A 7,500-nucleotide genomic window follows, 5' to 3' on the forward strand; every position below is an offset into this window, starting at 1 on the left:
TATTAAAATGTCCCTGTTTACACCTACCACTATTAAACGACTACTATTAAAATGTCCCTGTTTACACCAACTACTATTAAAATGTCCCTGTTTACTACTATTAAAAGACTACTATTAAAAATGTCCCTGTTTACACCAACTACTATTAAAATGTCCCGTTTACGACTACTATTAAAATGTCCCTGTTTACACCGACTACTATTAAAATGTCCCTGTTTACACCAACTACTATTAAAATGTCCCTGTTTACACCAACTACTATTAAAATGTCCCTGTTTACACCAACTACTATTAAAATGTCCCTGTTTACACGACTACTATTAAAATGTCCCTGTTTACACCGACTACTATTAAAATGTCCCTGTTTACACCAACTACTATTAAAATGTCCCTGTTTACACCGACTACTATTAAAATGTCCCTGTTTACACCAACCACTATTAAAATGTCCCTGTTTACACCGACTACTATTAAAATGTCCCTGTTTACACCTACCACTATTTACACCAACTACTATTAAAATGTCCCTGTTTACACCGACTACTATTAAAATGTCCCTGTTTACACCGACTACTATTAAAATGTCCCTGTTTTACCCTACCATTAAAATGTCCCTGTTTACACCAACTACTATTAAAATGTCCCTGTTTACACCAACTACTATTAAAATGTCCCTGTTTACACGACTACTATTAAAATGTCCCTGTTTACACCGACTACTATTAAAAAATGTTTACACCAACTACTATTAAAATGTCCCTGTTTACCAACTACTATTAAAATGTCCCTGTTTACACCAACTACTATTAAAATGTCCCTGTTTACACCAACTACTATTAAAATGTCCCTGTTTTACTATTAAAATGTCCCTGTTTACACCAACTACTATTAAAATGTCCCTGTTTACACCGACTACTATTAAAATGTCCCTGTTTACACCAACTACTATTAAAATGTCCCTGTTTACTACCAACTACTATTAAAATGTCCCTGTTTTTAAAAATGTCCCGTTTACACCAACTACTATTAAAATGTCCCTGTTTACACCAACTACTATTAAAATGTCCCTGTTTACACCTACCACTATTAAAATGTCCCTGTTTACACCAACTACTATTAAAATGTCCCTGTTTACACCGACTACTATTAAAATGTCCCTGTTTACACTACTATTAAAATGTCCCCTGTTTACTATTATTAAAATGTCCCTGTTTACACCAACTACTATTAAAATGTCCCTGTTTACACCGACTACTATTAAAATGTCCCTGTTTACACCAACTACTATTAAAATGTCCCTGTTTACACCAACTACTATTAAAATGTCCCTGTTTACACCGACTACTATTAAAATGTCCCTGTTTACACCAACTACTATTAAAATGTCCCTGTTTACTATTAAAACTACTACTTAAAATGTCCCTGTTTACACCAACTACTATTAAAATGTCCCCACGACTACTATTAAAATGTCCCGACCACTACTATTAAAATGTCCCTGTTTACATGTCCCACTACTATTAAAATGTCCCTGTTTTACTATTATTAAAATGTCCCTGTTTACACCGACTACTATTAAAATGTCCCTGTTTCTACTGTTTTTTTAAATGTCCCAACTACTATTAAAATGTCCCTGTTTACACCAACTACTATTAAAATGTCCCTGTTTACACCAACTACTATTAAAATGTCCCTGTTTACACCAACCACTATTAAAATGTCCCTGTTTACACTATTAAAACCGACTACTATTAAAATGTCCCTGTTTACACCGACTACTATTAAAATGTCCCTGTTTACACCAATACTAAAAATGTCCCTGTTTACACCGACTACTATTAAAATGTCCCTGTTTACACTGACTACTATTAAAATGTCCCTGTTTACACTGACTACTATTAAAATGTCCCTGTTTACACCGACTACTATTAAAATGTCCCTGTTTACACGACTACTATTAAAATGTCCCTGTTTACACTGACTACTATAAAAATGTCCCTGTTTACACAGACTACTATTAAAACTGTTTACACTGACTACTATTAAATGTCCCTGTTTATGATACTATTAAAACTAAACCCACGTGGTCTTATTATCATTAACCAAACTATTAAAATGTCCTGTTAGAGCATGTGTGTGTCTGTATGTGTATGTGTGTGTGTCTCTCAGCTATTATCCCTCAGAATAATGTAATAAAGTACTAAGTATAATCCAAATATTTCTCAGTACTTGTACCTTAAATATAGTGTATGTTGCTAAGCTACTGAACCCAGCTGAGAGGATCAATAATGTCAAACATGTTAAAGGCATATGACACTTTAATGACACGTTAATGACACATTAATGACACCTTAATGACACCTTAATGACACATTAATGACACATTAATGACACCTTAATGACACGTTAATGACACGTTAATGAGGCAGTAGGAGACACAGTGAACTGAAAGCATCCTCAGGTCACTTCAGAGTTAATATTCATCAGGTTATAGATTGTATAATGCTGTTTATATATTCACCGAGCTGATTATTACACGCGCGGAGTAATTCAGAAGCTGTTTAATACACGTTAAAGGATTAGTCCGTCACTTCAGGAGACACTCTCAGAGCCACCAGACACGTTAGCATCTGTTAGCAGCAGCTAGAATCTGTTAGCAGCAGCTAGCATCTGTTAGCAGCAGCTAGCATCTGTTAGCAGCAGCTAGCATCTGTTAGCAGCGGCTAGCATCTGTTAGCAGCAGCTAGAATCTGTTAACAGTGGCTAGCATCTGTTAGCAGTGGCTAGAGTCTGTTAGCAGCAGCTAGCATATGTTAGCAGTGGCTATTATCTGGTAGCAGCGGCTAGCAACCTTATAGCAGCGGCTAGAGTCTGTTAGCAGCGGCTAGCATCTGTTTCCTGGAACACAGGATCCTTTAAGCACACACACACACACACACACACACACACACACACACACAGACACACATACACACACACACAGACACACACACACACACACACACACACACACACAGACACACACACACACACACACACACACAGACACACACACACACACACACACACACACACACAGACACACATACACACACACACAGACACACACACACAAACAAACACACAGACACACACACACACACACACACACACACACACACACACACACACACACACACACACACACACACACACACATACACACACACACACACACACACACATGTTTACACACACACACACACACACACACACACAGACACACACACAGACATTGAGGGAGTCAGGCAGCTGTGTGATAAAGAAATGTTTAGTTTCATGTTTAAGATCTCCAGAGATGATACTGCCTGATTATTCAGTCTGATTACATGTTTAAGATCTCCAGAGAGATGATTACTGCCTGATTATTCAGTCGGATTACATGTTTAAGATCTCCAGAGATGATACTGCCTGATTATTCAGTCTGATTACATGTTTAAGATCTCCAGAGATGATTACTGCCTGATTATTTAGTCTGATTACATGTTAAAGATCTCCTGAGAGGTGATTACTGCCTGATTATTCAGTCTGATTACATGTTTAAGATCTCCAGAGATGATTACTGCCTGATTATTCAGTCTGATTACATGTTTAAGATCTCCAGAGATGATTACTGCCTGATTATTTAGTCTGATTACATGTTAAAGATCTCCAGAGAGATGATTACTGCCTGATTATTCAGTCTGATTACATGTTTAAGATCTCCTGAGAGGTGATTACTGCCTGATTATTCAGTCTGATTACATGTTTAAGATCTCCAGAGAGATGATTACTGCCTGATTATTCAGTCTGATTACATGTTTAAGATCTCCAGATGGTGCCTGATTATTCAGTCTGATTACATGTTTAAGATCTCAGAGATGATTACTGCCTGATTATTTAGTCTGATTACATGTTAAAGATCTCAGAGAGATGATTACTGCCTGATTATTCAGTCTGATTACATGTTTAAGATCTCCTGGGAGGTGATTACTGCCTGATTATTCAGTCTGATTACATGTTTAAGATCTCCAGAGATGATACTGCCTGATTATTCAGTCTGATTACATGTTTAAGATCTCCAGAGATGATTATTGCCTGATTATTCAGTCTGATTACATGTTTAAGATCTCCAGAGATGATACTGCCTGATTATTCAGTCTGATTACATGCTTGTGTGTGTCTCAGGACCTTCTCCAGTAGGTGAAATTAGTTGTTCCTTAACAATGATAATGATGACTAACATTAAGAAAGGTGCTTTGCTCTGATTGGCCAGAGGAAGTGAAGACAGCCTTCTGATTGGTCTGGACTTTAAGTGTCTCTGAAATGTGGGACTACTCCTTTAAATCTTTAAAACGTCTCCGAGCTCTGCAAAGAGACGCGTTGAGGCTACAGGGGAGCTAACACTGTTACACCGGGTCCAGGTCTTCCTTTTGATTCTGGTTCCGGTCTGCACACAGACTCTCCAGGCTCTGATTGGACGCCACAAACGCCTGTTAATTAATGTCATCCTCAGTCGGCCAATCAGAGGGTCAGGTTTCAGATTTCCAAATGTCATGAGAGTCCACAGACAGAAAGGTCTCAGGGTGCGTTAAGAGTCCTGGTGCATTCAGGTCCATTCGGGTCCCAGGTACACATGTTCTGACCCGTTAAAGTCCTGGTGCGTTCAGGTCCATTCAGGTCCAGGTACAAATGTTCTGACCCATTTCCTTGTTTCTGAGACCTTTGTAGGAACCAGTACGTATATCAGACCCAGGCCCAGGCCCAGACCAAGACCCAGGCCCAGACCAAGACCCAGACCCAGACCAAGACCCAGGCCCAGACCCAGGCCCAGACCAAGACCCAGACCCAGGCCCAGGCCCAGACCAAGACCCAGACCCAGACCATGTTCAGTCTGAAGATTAAATGATGTTTAAAGGTCCATCCGGTTGTTGTTACCCCCCCCCGTTTCCATCCGTCCATAGTGTGTGTGTGTTGGGGGGGTGGTAAACATGGTGACCCCTCTCAGGACTTATTGTCGTCGTAGCGACCGAACTCAGCCTGGATGTCCGGCAGCTCCATCTCACAGACCAGAGAGTTCCTGCTGAAGAAGTGGCCAGGCCTGCAAACACACAAAATCACTGTTACATCTCCACCAGACTCCATGTAAATAATCAGGACTTTTAGTGTGTATAGAGCCAGCATATCTCCACCAAACTCCATGTAAATAATCAGGACTTTTTAGCGTGTATAGAGCCAGCATATCTCCACCAAACTCCATGTAAATAATCAGGACTTTTAGCGTGTATAGAGCCAGCATATCTCCACCAGACTCCATGTAAATAATCAGGACTTTTTAGCGTGTATAGAGCCAGCATATCTCCACCAGACTCCATGTAAATAATCAGGACTTTTTAGCGTGTATAGAGCCAGCATATCTCCACCAGACTCCATGTAAATAATCAGGACTTTTAGCCGCCTGCAAGAGCCAGCATATCTCCACCAGACTCCATGTAAATAATCAGGACTTTTTAGCGTGTATAGAGCCAGCATATCTCCACCTGACTCCATGTAAATAATCAGGACTTTTTAGCGTGTATAGAGCCAGCATATATCCACGGACTCCATGTAAATAATCAGGACTTTTAGCGTGTATAGAGCCAGCATATCTCCACCGGACTCCATGTAAATAATCAGGACTTTTTAGCGTGTATAGAGCCAGCATATCTCCACCGGACTCCATGTAAATAATCAGGACTTTTAGCGTGTATAGAGCCAGCATATCTCCACCGGACTCCATGTACATAATCAGGACTTTTAGCGTGTATAGAGCCAGCATATCTCCACCAGACTCCATGTAAATAATCAGGACTTTTAGCGTTTATAGAGCCAGCATATCTCCACCAGACTCCATGTAAATAATCAGGACTTTTTAGCGTGTATAGAGCCAGCATATCTCCACCAGACTCCATGTAAATAATCAGGACTTTTAGCGTGTATAGAGCCAGCATATCTCCACCGGACTCCATGTAAATAATCAGGACTTTTAGCGTGTATAGAGCCAGCATATCTCCACCGGACTCCATGTAAATAATCAGGACTTTTAGCGTGTATAGAGCCAGCATATCTCCACGGACTCCATGTAAATAAGCAGGACTTTTTAGCGTATATAGAGCCAGCATATATCCACGGACTCCATGTAAATAATCAGGACTTTTAGCGTGTATAGAGCCAGCATATCTCCACCAGACTCCATGTAAATAATCAGGACTTTTAGCGTGTATAGAGCCAGCATATCTCCACCGGACTCCATGTAAATAATCAGGACTTTTAGCGTGTATAGAGCCAGCATATCTCCACCGGACTCCATGTAAATAATCAGGACTTTTTAGCGTGTATAGAGCCAGCATATATCCACGGACTCCATGTAAATAATCAGGACTTTTAGCGTGTATAGAGCCAGCATATCTCCACCAGACTCCATGTAAATAATCAGGACTTTTAGCGTGTATAGAGCCAGCATATATCCACGGACTCCATGTAAATAATCAGGACTTTTAGCGTGTATAGAGCCAGCATATCTCCACCAGACTCCATGTAAATAATCAGGACTTTTAGCGTGTATAGAGCCAGCATATCTCCACCAGACTCCATGTAAATAATCAGGACTTTTAGCGTGTATAGAGCCAGCATATCTCCACCAGACTCCATGTAAATAATCAGGACTTTTTAGCGTGTATAGAGCCAGCATATATCCACCAGACTCCATGTAAATAATCAGGACTTTTAGCGTGTATAGAGCCAGCATATCTCCACCAGACTCCATTCATATTTCTGTCACTTTAATGTGTTCAAATCAAAATCGTGACACTACTATAATATTATTATTATTATTATTATTATTACTGTATACTGTGGACACTTCAACAGACATTAAAGTGACAGAAATATCAAACTCCATTCATATTTCTGTCCCTTTAAAGGGAAGCTTCTTCTCCTGAGTCCAGGCTGAAACCCAACGTAGGAGCCCTTTAAGCGTGAGTTCCCCAGTGTGGCGTTCTTACTGGTCACGGCGATGGTGATGTCAGCAGGCGTTCTGGGCGGGGCCTCGGGGTGGGGGGGGCTGAGTGGCTCCAGGCTGATGGGCGGCTGCCCGCTGTTTCCGGCGGCGCCCTCTGGCTGCCGGACGCCACGCTGACCCGAGGCGCTCCACGTCCAACACCACGCTGTCCCCACAGGGGACACTGGTCTGGGGACACACACACAGCTGTTAGCACCGGGGTGGGGGGACAGAGCCTTCTGATTGGTGGAGACTCACCATGATGCCGAGAGCTTTGAGGATGTTGAGTTTACACATCGGACAGGTGCAGTGTTCATTCAGCCAGGGGTCCACACACACCTTATGGAAGACATGTCTGAGACACACACACACACACACACACACACACACACACACACACACACACACACACACACACACACACACACACACACACACACACA

This window comes from Perca flavescens, chromosome 10 (assembly GCF_004354835.1).
Source record: "Perca flavescens isolate YP-PL-M2 chromosome 10, PFLA_1.0, whole genome shotgun sequence".
Classification (NCBI taxonomy): domain Eukaryota; kingdom Metazoa; phylum Chordata; class Actinopteri; order Perciformes; family Percidae; genus Perca; species Perca flavescens.